The sequence below is a fragment of the Lissotriton helveticus genome, chromosome 2_2, assembly GCF_964261635.1.
Source record: "Lissotriton helveticus chromosome 2_2, aLisHel1.1, whole genome shotgun sequence".
NCBI lineage: Eukaryota > Metazoa > Chordata > Amphibia > Caudata > Salamandridae > Lissotriton > Lissotriton helveticus.
Window position 1 is genome coordinate 402,232,228 of NC_136060.1, and position 14,399 is coordinate 402,246,626.

Consider the following 14,399-nt stretch of genomic DNA (forward strand, 5'->3'; position numbering starts at 1 on the left):
TCGTGTCTGAGGTACGTGTACGCTTGGTTGTGGGGTGTGCACCTCGTATTTGTTATTGCGTCTGACAGTTAGGCTCGTTTATCGTCGCCGGGGGTATGTGTACGCTTGATTGTGGCGTGTGCACCTCGTATTTGTTAGTGCGTCTGGCAGTTAGGCTTGTTTATCGCCGCCGGGGTACATGTAGGCTTGATTGTGGGGGGCGCGCCTCGTATTTGTTATTGCGTCTGGCAGTTAGGCTCATTTATCGTGTCTGGGGTACGTGTACGCTTGATTGTGGGGTGTGCGCCTCGTATTTGTTAGTGTGTCTGGCAATTAGGCTCGTTTATTGTCGCCGGGGGTACATGTACGCTTGATTGTGGGGGGTGCGCCTCGTATTTGTTATTGCGTCTGGCAGTTAGGCTCATTTATCGTGTCTGGGGTACGTGTACGCTTGATTGTGGGGTGTGCGCCTCGTATTTGTTAGTGCGTCTGGCAGTTAGGCTCGTTTATTGTAGCTGGGGGTACATGTACGCTTGATTGTGGGGGTGCGCCTCGTATTTGTTATTGCGTCTGGCAGTTAGGCTCGTTTATCGTGTCTGGGGTATGTGTACGCTTGATTGTGGGGTGTGCGCCTCGTATTTGTTATTGCGTATGGCAGTTAGGCTCATTTATCGTCGCCGGGGGTACGTGTACGCTTGATTGTGGGGTGTGCGCCTCGTATTTGCTATTGCGTCTGGCAGTTAGACTCGTTTATCGTCCCCGGGGGTACATGTACGCTTGGTTGTGGGGTGTGCGCCTCGTATTTGTTAGTGTGTCTGGTAGTTAGGCTCGTTTATCGTCGCCGGGGGTACGTGTACGCTTCATTGTCGGGTGTGCGCCTCGTATTTGTTAGTGCGGCTCGCTCATACGCGATGTTTTCCGTACGAATCTTGCTTCATGCGGGACTACGTTTGTCCTTACTTGGTCCCTGGTCAGGATCGTACTTGTTAGTTCGTACGGCATGTTTACAAATCGTAAGGTTAAGGTTGAAGTTCTGACGACATTTCGTACGGGTTTTCGAATGTGGTTCGTACGGTTTGCTGATATTCGTACGTATTTGCGGACTTCGAATCGTACTACGCAATTCGGACAGGTTTTTTCAATTCGTACGTAAACGGGTACGAATACGAATCTTAACACGGATTTTCATCCCGAATCGGAATCGACCCCTATAATTTAAATATTTAAAATATACACTCATAAAAAATGTAATATACATAACAAACACAACCAAAACAAAACATTCTAAATAAAAATAATTAACCATACTAAATAAACTAAAACATTTTAAACAGACTTAATATATAAAAAAATTAGAAACAATATAATACCTTTTAAAAAACAACATACCTTCAAAATACCCTTCATAAAATGAGAAAAACAGAGCAAAGGTCTGAAAAAAAAAGACAACTACAAATATAAAAAAGTAAGTAAATAAAACTTAAAAATAAACTGTCAATTTAAATGTAACCTGCCTTTTATCATCAAAACATAAATAAAATTTTATATTTCTATCTCTCTATATAGCCACAACAGATCAAAGTACAAAAAAAGAACATTTTCTACCTACAAAAACAACAAACCAAAAAAGTAAGTATACTATTTCAATTTTTTTAAACACTAAATAAAAGACAACTAAACAGCTAAAATGTTCCAACTATCAAACAAATGCCATTCAGACTTTTAAAATTTTCTAAAAATGTTAACACATTTTTTAAACACAAATAATATAAACCTAGGGGGTCATTAGGATGACGGACGGAATCCGCCATACTGTCGAAATTCGGGACCGGCCGCCGTAAGGGTGGGGGTCCCGTGGGGGGTATTAGGATGTACCCGCCACAGTGGCGGGCACATCCTGCATTTTTAGCATTATGGCGGGTGGTGCTCTCTGCACCGCCCACCACAATGCTAAAAATGCATTTCAGCATTTGCAATAACAAAGCGGCTTGCACCAGGCGGTGCCTGACGCTTTGGTAATACAAATGTAAGGGGGTACCACAGATACCCCCCGTGTGCACCCCCTACCTATACTTCACTCTGGGGCCCAGCAGGGGGCCCCCAGAGTGAAGACCGCATGCCTTTCCATGGCGGCATCGCCATCGTGGAAAGGCACCTAAAGACAGCCATCCAAATATGGGTGGCGGTGTCTGATAGACACCGCCACCATATTATTCCTTTTCTGCCCCGGCCGCAAGGCGACCGGAGCGGAAAAGCGGCGGACGGTCTTTCTGTCCGCCGAGGTCCCCCCGCCATACTAGAATGGCTTGGGGGAAAACTAGTGTGGATGTCGGGCGGATTGCACCCACCAGGCTGTCGGTGGCTACCGCCAGCCTGGTGGGGGCAATCCACCCGACATCATGATGGGCCCCCTACTCTTTAAAAATAGCCAAATGCATAAAAAAATTAAATTCATAGCATAAAATACACTTTACTTTCTTACTTGACAACTTCATAAAGAAAAGCAACAACATATTAAAAGAACATCAACATTGAAGTCCAAATAAACAACACTTGGTAAGTATATAATAAAAAACACATGTACTATTAATAATGCTTAATATTTAAAACTGTCAAAAGTTAACTTAATTAAACAACTTTTTCATTTTTTATATACTTGTAATAAATGCTTATAAAAGAAAGGTAATATGCTAGTCATAAAACATTGTATCCTACAAAATTTTAAGACCAAATAAACATTTAAACATGCACTAAAATGTAATTCTTTCACAAACTTTATTCGACAATTAAGTCATAAAAGTATACATACATATAGTTACACAAATGTTGATTAAAAAGTCGTAAAAAGTCCATACAATAAATATTTTAAAAAGTATTAAACTAGACTAGACTATGCCGAATTACAGTTTAAAAAGGGGATAAAAACAAATTCATCAACATACATTTATCCAGAGGAGTATTGCACAAAAATTCACAAGGGTTAGCCTCAGTATACATGGGCAAATACAGCTTAATTTTCACATAGTTACCGCTGTATATTTTGTGCGGATTACCCAAGCCCATTTCAAGAATTTAGCCACAGCAACAGCAATTCTAGGCGTCGGGTCTGTAGTTAAAATTCTCAAAGCCTCAGCATGTCTGTATATCCCAAGCAGTTTACATAATGGCTTGATCCACATCGTTCTGGGGACAGTGTACAGGGGGCAGAAAAATAAAAAGTGACTTATTTACTCTTTTTCCTCCCCACAATTGGGACATCTGTCGTTTCCACTTTTATCTGCCCATTTAACCGTAAAGGATCTTACTGGGAGTGATCCTACCCTAAGCTGGAAATAGAGCTTGCGATCCTGTTGTTTACCAATAATATCCCAGTATTGTTCCAATTTTGGTTGGGCTTTAATGTCCATGTAACGACCAGTTAAATGAGCGGAGAGACCCTCTGACCTTACTTCTGTGATCACCATCTCCCAATATTTTTCTTTTAGCAATTTTTTAGAGGGAAACTGAGCGTTTTCAGGGTCCTCCCATAAGTCACTCATTCCTAATTTGAGGAGTATCGACCTGATGTTCTTAAGCCAATGTATTCTTTGGCCCGTGTCCTTAGCCATTATCTCCCTTAAACCCTGGGCATAATGCTGTAATTCTTCTGTTGTCCATAAACAGCGCCAGTAAAGGACTGGACGCAAAAGGGCAAGATCCTGGACTGCCTTTTTTTCCAAGATCCCACAATAGCGGTATTAACGGGGTACTTGGAGGAACGCTAGTAGCTTTTCGGAGGAATTCATTTTCAGCTAGCGTTAGCTTTCTAAGGTCTTCAAAACCCCAGAGTTCGGCTCCATATAGGGCTGAACCTAAGACCTTTATCCCGTATACTTCCAATAAGGGGCTAATGGGCTTAGTTGTTGAGGAGGTAAATTTTTTCAAAAGGATGCCTGCCTGCTGGCGGAGTTTAAGGACCGCAATGTCCAATTGGCTAGACCACCCCAGGTCTTTCCGAAGGGTAACCCCCAGGTAGGTGAAATCATCTACCCGCTCCAGCGGGGAGCCATTCATATTAATCAGCCCTCTAAAAGGTCTATTTGACCCGCACGTTTTGCGGCCAGTCAGAACCATATACTTAGTTTTTGTCGTATTTATTTCTAGGCCCCTATTCAAACAGAAATCTTCAAACCGCTTCAGTGCTTGCTGAAGTCCACTTGGGGTCTTTGAGATGATGAGAGTGTCATCTGCGAACATGAGGATCGGGACCCGCTCACTGGACATCGCAGGGGCATCGGTCGGGACCAGGTAGAGGAAATCCGCAACCCCATTCACGAAGAGCGAGAATAAGGTGGGCGCCATAACGCAACCCTGCCTCACTCCACGCTCCACCCGAAAGGGCACGGTAACCTCCCCCTGGGAACCCCACCGTACCCGAGCGAAGGTATCCTCATGCAAGCGGACAATCAAACTCAACAATTCAGGTGCCATCCCCAGATCCGCTAAAACTTTCCATAGAGTATTACGGGGGACCAGGTCAAAGGCCGCTTTTAGGTCAACAAAAACGGCATACAAAATGCCCTTTTCCAGGACCACAGTACGCCAATATAATATGATGAACCGGAAGACCTGGTCTATGGTACTTGTTTTTGGGCGGAAACCAGCCTGGAGTTGACTTAAAATATTGTCATTATCCATCCAGGTCTGAATTCTGCCCAAAACCAGCCGTCCCATGATTTTTTGTAAGCAGTCAATTAGACTTATTGGTCTATAATTGGCCGCAAGTGACTTATCACCCTTTTTATACACCGGCACAATTTCTGCCCCTTTCCATGAGATGGGCACTTCTATCCCTTGGGCTATGGCGTTTGCCACATACAAGATGTAAAATCGCCAGCGCCCTCTGTTGTTCAGAAATAAATCTGCGGGGACACAATCCATGCCGGTAGCACGACCCTCAGTGACTTGGTCCAATACCCTATCCACATCATTCAAGGAAAAAATAGGTTCCTTGTACACAATATGGAGATAGGCTCCATCACTATTATCAGTGGCACTAGCAGCATATTGGGGCTTGAAATAGTCGACCCAGGAATTGCGGTCAACATTGTTATGAGGGCTCTCTCGATGTCCTCCCCTGTCCCATTTAAAGATTTCGCAAAAAAGTTTGGGATTCTTTACAGAGCACGCCACTTTCAGATCCTGCCACAGGCCCTCTTCCCAGTCCCTTTTAGCAACGAGTTGCTTGAGCCTGTAGTTTGCACGAGCCAGTCTAACTGCACCCATGTCTTTAGACTTTAAGGCTAGACCCAAATCCCTCCTAGCTTGGCGACAGGAGCTATTATACCAGCTCTCTGGTTTTTTAGCTGCAGTTCTTCTTTTTCCTAAACTAGGTTTACATAAGTATGTCTTCAGTTTAGTAAAGAGCCTATTGTGTACCTCTAGTAAAAGGTAAGGGGGAGAACCGTTCAGTATAACATCCTCCATAGCCTTTAGGGCCCCTTCCAGGTCTCCCTCGATGAAACTAATTGTTTCCTGATGCTCAGCGACTTGACACCATTTAAGGTGTAGCTCATCGTTTGCCATAACTAAGTCCGGGTAACGATGCCCCTGATGAGCTTCCTCCCCTATGTGAATACCCAAGTTAAACTTTGCACTCAGAGGGTTGTGGTCGCTTTCAATACGTGACACAACTTCCATATCGAGGAGAGATGACCACATCTTGAGAGGGACAAGTAAGTAGTCAATGTTGCTTGCCCTAGCACCATTGTCAAAGGTTTCCTTCCCCATTTTATCTAAGAGTGTGCGCCCATTCGCAGCTCTCAATTCGTTTTCTAAACAAAAGCCCTTTAACTGAATAGCAGCTTCAGTCCATTTTTTTATAGGTTTAGTACTGAGCTGGGGAACTCCCCATCTAGCGTCCTCCTCCTCTGTCAAATGGATATCGTCCAAACCAAGGGGTTCAAAAGTGGTATTGAAGTCCCCAGCGATAAATGACATAATGTTGTTTGGGGAAGCCTGTAGTAATGTATCAAGTTTAGCTACAACTTCCGATTTCTTGCCACCTTGAAGCCCCCTAGCATAAACATTAAAAATGTTGATTTCTAAATCTGCGTGAAAACTAAATCTAACACCAAGAATGTCGTCACATACAATGGGGAGCAACTGGGTTTTATATTTTAAGGACTGCTTGACCCATGTAACTAAACCCCCCCATAGGTCGCCCTTTAGTTTTTTTTACAGCAGGGACAAAAAAATTCAAATAGCCAACTCTAAACATTGGTTCGACCGCCCAGACTTCTTGAAACAAACAAATGTCAAAGTGGTCAATGAAGTCTGCCCAATCCTGCGAATTGAGTTTTGACACTAGACCTGCCACATTCCAGGAAATCAGCGATGTCTGGCTTAGTGGACCATCTAATAATATTGCCAGATTGTCCCGTACGGGTTGTCCCCCTGATCCAGAATGTATATTATGCTGTCTATTCAGGGACTGGTCTACCTCTAAAGCCTGAGAGATGTCACATGTGGTGCGTTGCCCAACCTCATCCAGCCCTTCATCTTTACTACACTGGACCGGGACATTCCCTTTCCCAGTCTCCATCCCCTCCCTTCCAGCCCCTCCCCTACTACTCTGAATGGACTTTTGTTGTTCGTACTGTCAATCACAGTCCCCTAGCCCCGACAGGGTCTGAAATCTGTTGAACAACCTTATGTTCCCTAAGGGGCAAAAATTAGACACAGACCCCTGAGAAAACACATCCCTCTCGAAGGAAACTGGAATTGAGGGGCCATAGAAATAGGCTAAGGGTAGAGCTTCTATCCCATTGGACATATCATTATGGGGCCAATTGCAGATGAAGTTGCCACACATCTGGTCTCTAAAATTAATAACGATACAGTCTCCTGCAACAGTCTTACATCCCTTCCCTATCCAGTTAACTCTCCTGGCACCCATAATATCAGCACGCATGTACACTGGCAATGGGCGGTATTTATTTAGCCAGAAAATACATTTATGCTTTAGATCTTGGTATGATTCTCGTTTCCCATGAGCTAGTGGGGGGACCCCTACCAAAACTACCACAAAAGGGGCTGATTGGGGAGGAAGGTCAATATAAGGTAGGGGAGGCTCGCTATGGGCTCTGGTTGAGGCAGATAAAGACGGCTGTTTATCCTTCAACTTAGCTCCATCGCCCAAAGTTCTATCTTTGTTCAATGGCTTTGCTCCCACCCCTGTGTAATTAGGTACCGGGGGAGTATCTGCCCGTGACAGGGTGGTTTGTCGTATCACACTGGCTTGATGTATTTTTCCTACTCCCGTCTGGGTGACTGGTTGTGAATTAACAATTTGCCCCTTATCAACAGTCAAAACAGGCCTAGCTGTCTGGCTTGACCCGGTAACACTGTTGGGATTAGATGGACCATTGGGAACAGTAGATTTTGGCCTTAGAGTATGGGTGCCACGACTTGGTCCTGCCTGTTTCTGAGCTAATGCCAATGAAAGTTCCAGGCACACCAGTCTGTTTTCAATGGAGTCCAGCCGTTCATGCAATGGGTGACACGCTTTCTTAAAGGTGGCTTCCAGTCTTTTCCAAAAATAAGGACCCAACTCCATATGTGGATCCTCCCCCCTATGATACAAACAGCTTCCCTGCCCACTTCTGTCAACCCCGTCCAGTTGTACGGGGTGGTTGGTGACATCACTACTGTGTCATCAGGTGGAGCATTACTTTTGCAAGATCTTGCTTTTTTCCCACTAGCATTGGTTTGAGGACCAGGGCGTTTCCTTTTTGTTTGCTCCCTCCCCTTTGGTTGGACCATAATGGCTTTCACTTGACCAGCAGATCGAGTCTTAATTTTAGGAGATGGAACTCTAACTATGTCGCTGCTGAGCACTACTTCTTTTGGGGAGTTGTCGCTTATAATCATAATCGCTGCTGATTGAAGTGGGGAAGCAGTTACCACTCCTGAGGGGGGAAGTGAACCCTGCGAGTTAGATTGTAAGTTGGTCGGTGATCTGGCATGTGCCAGGGGGCCCAGTGAAGACCTTTTATCAAAGGGTGTGTCCAAGGATAGTCTTTTTTCGGTAAGTTCTATATCCTTGGCAAGTGCAGTTGACACCCTTATAAGAAAATTGTCAAGAGTTCCTAATAGTGAATCACCAGTTGATTTCCTACAGTTAGGATCCCAATCTTGTACAGTAGCCATCCTTTCTGTACCTTGTGTACTACTTGAATCAGTATCAAGTGAATTCCAATATGTCACTGACCTTGATTATGCCGTGGCAGGTGTCAGAGGGGTGGCCCGTCCCGTCCTTAAATCGCCTTGAACGGGCTTAAACGGGCCCGCCCTTGGCCCGGGCTTCGCCCGGCGCGTCCCGCGAAGCAGGGCTCTGCCCCGGCTTTATGCACCTCCTGGTGCGGGCGCGGCGTTTGCTGACTCTTGGCCGGTGGCGGCGTTGGATATGGCCCTCTGGACTCTTGGCAGTGGCGGCGTTCCAAACAGGTAAGTTTCCCCCACTCCGCCGGCCTCTGCGCCTGCTTTATGCACCTCCTGGTGCAGGCGCGGCGTCAGCGGTGCGCGCCGCCGCTGTGCCTGCCGGGAGTTGTGGTCCTGGGGCGGCGGCGCAAAGAATGGCGTTTGCTGACTCTTGGCCGGTGGCGGCGTTGGATATGGCCCTCTGGACTCTTGGCAGTGGCGGCGTTCCAAACAGGTAAGTTTCACCTTTATGTCCACAGATCACTGAAATACAAAACAGCATCAGCCAAACAAGACCAAAACTACATACAAAATCTACTAAAATATAATTGGTAAGTATATATTAAAAATGCATGTATTATTACTAATGCCTGAAATATAAAAACATTTCCTTATAATGTTTTATACATTTTTTCTAGAATTAAGAAATCCACAATGATTGAAGATGCAAAATTTATTACATCTCAAAAAGGCAAATTTCTGTTGTGCTACATGGGGCATATTTATAATGTTATGGGCGTGCAACAACCAGGGAAACAAGTGTAATAAATACAACTGAACACAACCATCCACCTAATCTATCAGAAATAGAAGGTAGATCTACTCTTGAAAATATTAAAGAATTAAGCAGCACCTCAGAACTACCAACAAGAGTAATACTTAAAGAAGTACTTCCTAAAATACTTAGAGTAGCTAGAGGTCAATTACCAACAATAGCTTCTATAAAAAAGAACTAGAACTAGAACTAAAAAATCTACAAGACCAACAATACCAACACCTAAAACTTTTGAAGAGGTAATAATTCCCCCTGACCTTACCGTAACTCATAATGATGAACCTTTTATCTTCGATGATAACAACAATAAAGATAAAATAATAATTATGTTTTCTACAGTAAATAATATTAAAAAAATTAAAGAAAGCCAAACATGGATGATGGATGGCACTTTTAGTATATGTCCTAAACCATTCTACCAATTATATACAATACATGGACAATACCATCACACCTGCATTCCATTAATCGATTGTTTGTTACCAAACAAACAAACTTCAATATACACAGAAATGTTGAACAAAATAAAAGAAGAAACAGCAGACTTCTTTCCCCTAAAAATAATCATTGACTTTGAACAAGCCATGATAAAGCGCGGGGACACACTGTTTCCTAATGTAACCAGGTGCTATATAAAAGGCTTTTATTATTATTATTATTATTATAAATACCATCCTTAAATTATACCCTCATACATCCATACAGGGATGTTAATTCCACTTCAACCAATGTCTATGGAGACATTTACAAAAATCAACACTTAGGGGTCCATTAGGATGACAAAGTCCGCCCGTCTTCCTAGCGGGGATTGGGACCACCCCCCATAAGGGCGGGGGTCCTGTGGGGGGCATTAGGATGTGTCCGCCACAAGTCGCGGGCACATCCTGCATTTCTAGCATTGTGGCGGGCGGTGCTCTCAGCACCGCCCGCCCCAATGCTAGAAATACATTTCAGAATTTGCATAAACAAAGCGTCAGGCACCGCTCAGAATTACTCTGGCACAGCTCCATCCAAGCCCTGCATGATCCGCCCGCCAGATTGTGAGTTCAATTAGTTTCGGGTCGGCTTTCTGTTTTACCGTTCTCACAGCAGTGCCCTGAAATCATGTTGCGCCCCACTGAATATAGGACCCGTTTGTTTCCCTACTGCCATCCTTTTCATAGCGGGCTCACCGCCATGAAAAGGCTTGGGGAGGGGAATCTCATAATATGCTCGGCGGACCGCGGCAATTCTGCCTTGCAAATTGTTTAAACCTGTCTGCTGCACCACCGCCAGGGAATGGAAGTTCCCTGTCACAGCCGGTGCTGCAGTGGCAGTCCAATGGGTGTACCAGAATATGGCGGCAGCAAGACCACCACCGCTGCGCCACTGTGAGCCTGGTGGTCAAAGACTGCCAGACGGTCTTTCCGTCCGCCGCGGTCCCCCGCCATACTAATATGGCGGGGGGGGAATTCGGGAATGGATGTCGGGCGGATTGCCTCCGCCAGGCCAGCGGTGGCTACCGCCAGCCTGGCGGAGGCAATCCGCCTGACATCCTAATGGGCCCCTAAGTGTTGATTATGCAACCAACATGACATTTGCATACCAAATAAAACACCTAATAGCCCTAGCATACGTGCCAGTCGCAGACGTAGCTGAACACTACAACATGTTAATAGAAAGTCCATTCTACACCAAAAATGAACAAAAACTAGCTCCCCTTTTAGACTATTTCGAGGACACCTGTTGTGGGGAGACTACACAGATCACAGATCAGGCCGTAGACGACAACCAAAATTCCAAATCCCTTGGTGGAGTGTATATCTATCAACCCTAAACCAAGAAGCAAAAACAAACAACACAGTTGAGGGTTGGCATAATGCCTTCCTATCTTCAACAGGCCGAATAACTCCTACCCTACATAAACTCCTAATAGAAATCCAAAAAGAACAAAGTTTTCAAGAACTAAGAATGGAGCAATCTATCTTACAATTGAAACCTAAACTACCACGACAAACTGCCCAAATGTACCAATATTTACAACAACAAGTACAACTTTATCCAACAACAAAAGGACTAGAATACTTAAAAATGATTGCAAAATCCCTAATCTAAATATAAACACTATTTAAACTAAACAAAAGCCAAAATATCTCTAAAATATAAACAAACTCTTTTCCTTTAAAAAAATGAATAATTATTTTGTCTAATATATATAACATTTTTTTTTAATATATAGACAAAATAATTATACAACAAAACACCAACAATATAAAGATAACACATTTTCCCACCCACAATAAAATATATTTAAAATCACTTACCTTTAGCAGGGATGTAAATGGACAATGCAACTTCTCCAAAATAATCCAGGTAGTTATAAATCCATATCAAATAAAAATAAACCCCAACAAAATGGAAAAATACAACTGTGCCAAATCCATCGAATATCCATAAAAAATCAATAATCCACAATCCATCAAAAACCTGAAAAAGTAAAACAAGAATAAAAACCGCTCCAGGAAACCCGAATAATAAAGGAAGTATAAAAAAAACATTAGTTGAAACAACTAAAATACACTTCCTTTTGGAAAAAAACGCAAAACTTCCAGAAACGAAAAGGCTTTCTCCAAAAACCTAGAATAGAAAAACAAACATTCCCACCCACATACAACGTAAAATTACACGTTTTCAAACACCATAACATGCATTATTAACATAAAAACTAACTAAATACATACAAACACAATGATACTAACTAGGCCGTAAATCCCCAAAACGCTGAGAAAAAATTAACACCTAAATAAACGACTACAATCTATCAAAAATATATAGTAATGCAAATTTTGAGAATGAAAAATAAAAATATATTGAAATGTAAAATATATTTGCATTGACTATACTGTTTCTATGTGCCTATAATGTACTTGTCTCAACAACAATACAAATTAAAAATAATTTGTATAAAATAAAAAAATACAAATACTGATATATTTGTTAAACATTCATACTATTATTTATAATAAATATTTTCTTTGATTGATGTACTCTCTGAATTATATAATACAAATGTTTTTAAAAAATGTGTAATTTATTTTAATACCTTAAAATACCTATTACTACCATTGTACAAAAATGTGTATCTTTTTAAAATGTATAAATATATGTACATTACAAATTTTAAAATTTAAAAAAAACATTATTTTATAAACATATAAAAACGATGTTTACAATAATAAATATTTTAAGACATATTAAAATATAACATTTTAAAATTATTATATTATTTTGAAAATACTTTAAATTAAACATTAAACACTTTACACATTTAAATATAACAATTAATTATTTTTTTAAACATAACTAAAACATGACTCCCACTATAATATACATTTCTTTTACAAGAAATTCTAAACAATAAAAATACTAAATGTAGGATTCCCACTCAAATCTACATTTAATTGAAGTAGATACTGGACACTAAACCTAATTAATTTACTATTCCCACTCCCATCTACTTTTAATTGGGGTAGGTGCTGGACACTGAACCTAATTAATTTACTATTCCAACTCCAGTCTACATTTGATTGGGGTAGGTGTTGGACACTGAACCTAATTATTTACTATTCCCACTCCAGTCTACATTTAATTAAGGTAGGTGCTGGACACTAAACCTAATAAATGTACTATTCCCACTCCAGTCTACATTTAATTGGGGTAGTTGCTGGACACTGAACAAAATTAATTTACTATTCCCACTCCAGTCTACATTTATTTGGGGTAGGTGCTGGACACTGAACCTAATTAATGTACTATTCCCACTCCAGTCTACATTTAATTGGGGTAGGTGCTGGACACTGAACCTAATTAATTTACTATTCCCACTCCAGTCTACATTTAATTGGGGTAGGTGCTGGACACTGAACAAAATTAATTTACTATTCCCACTCCAGTCTACATTTAATTGGGGTAGGTGTTGGACACTGAACCTAATTAATTTACTATTCCCACTCCAATCTACATTTAATTGGGGTAGGTGCTGGACACTGAACCTAATTAATGTACTATTCCCACTCCAGTCTACATTTAATTGGGGTAGGTGCTGGACAGTGAACCTAATTAATTTACTATTCCCACTCCAGTTTACATTTAATTAAGGTAGGTGCTGGACACTAAACTTAATAAATTTACTATTCCCACTCCAGTCTACATTTAATTGGGGTAGTTGCTGGACACTGAACAAAATTAATTTACTATTCCCACTCCAGTCTACATTTATTTGGGGTAGGTGCTGGACACTGGACCTAATTAATTTACTATTCTCACTCCAGTCTACATTTAATTGGGGTAGGTGCTGGACACTGAACCTAATTAATTTACTATTCCCACTCCAGTCTACATTTAATTGGGGTAGTTGCTGGACATTAAACCTAATTAATTTACCATTCCCACTCCAGTCTACATTAACTTACTATTCACACTCAAATCTAAAATATATAATTAATTTATCAATTTTAAAAATCTAATTTCCTATTTCAAAAAATAATCTACAATATTTAAATTATTTTGTTTCTAAAAATCCCAAACCCTTACCCACTATAAACTCAACACCCCACTCGTAAAATGTTCTAAATTGTATACAAATATAATTTTTAATTTCATCTTTCTTATAAATTTTAATAATATTTAAATAGAAATGTTTAAAACACTCCCCACCTTCATCCCCTATAAACCAACATCCCACTCCTAAAATTTAAAATTTTATTAAAAAATCAAAATTTTAATTTCCTATTTCAAAAATTATTATTTTTTTAAATATAAATATTTAACACACTCCCCACCCTTATCCCCTATAAACACAACATCCCGTACCAAAATTTTGAAATTAAATTTGAAATTCTAAATTTTAATTTCCTATTTCTATTAGAATTTTATAACAAAGAAACAACTTCTTTAAAAACACTCCCCACCCTTATCCCCTATAAACCCACCAGCCCAATAGTAGAATTTTAAAAATATTTCTAAATTCTAAATTTTAATTTCCTATTTCAATTATATTTAAAAATATATATATATATATATATATTGTTTTAAAACACTCAGACCATTATCCCCTATAAACCCAACATCCAGCTCCTAAATTTTAAATTAAATTTCGAAATTCTAAATTTTAATTTCCTATTTCAATTACATTTAAAAAAAAATATATATTTTTTAAAAACACTCCCCACCCTTATCCCCTATAAACCCAACATCCCACTCCTAAACTTTAAATTAAATTTTGAAATTCTAAATTTTAATTTCCTATTTCAAATACATTTTTAAAAAAAATTATATATTTTTTTAAAACATTCCTCACCCTTATCCCCTATAAACCCAACATCCAGCTCCTAAACTTTAAATTAAATTTCGAAATTCTAAATTT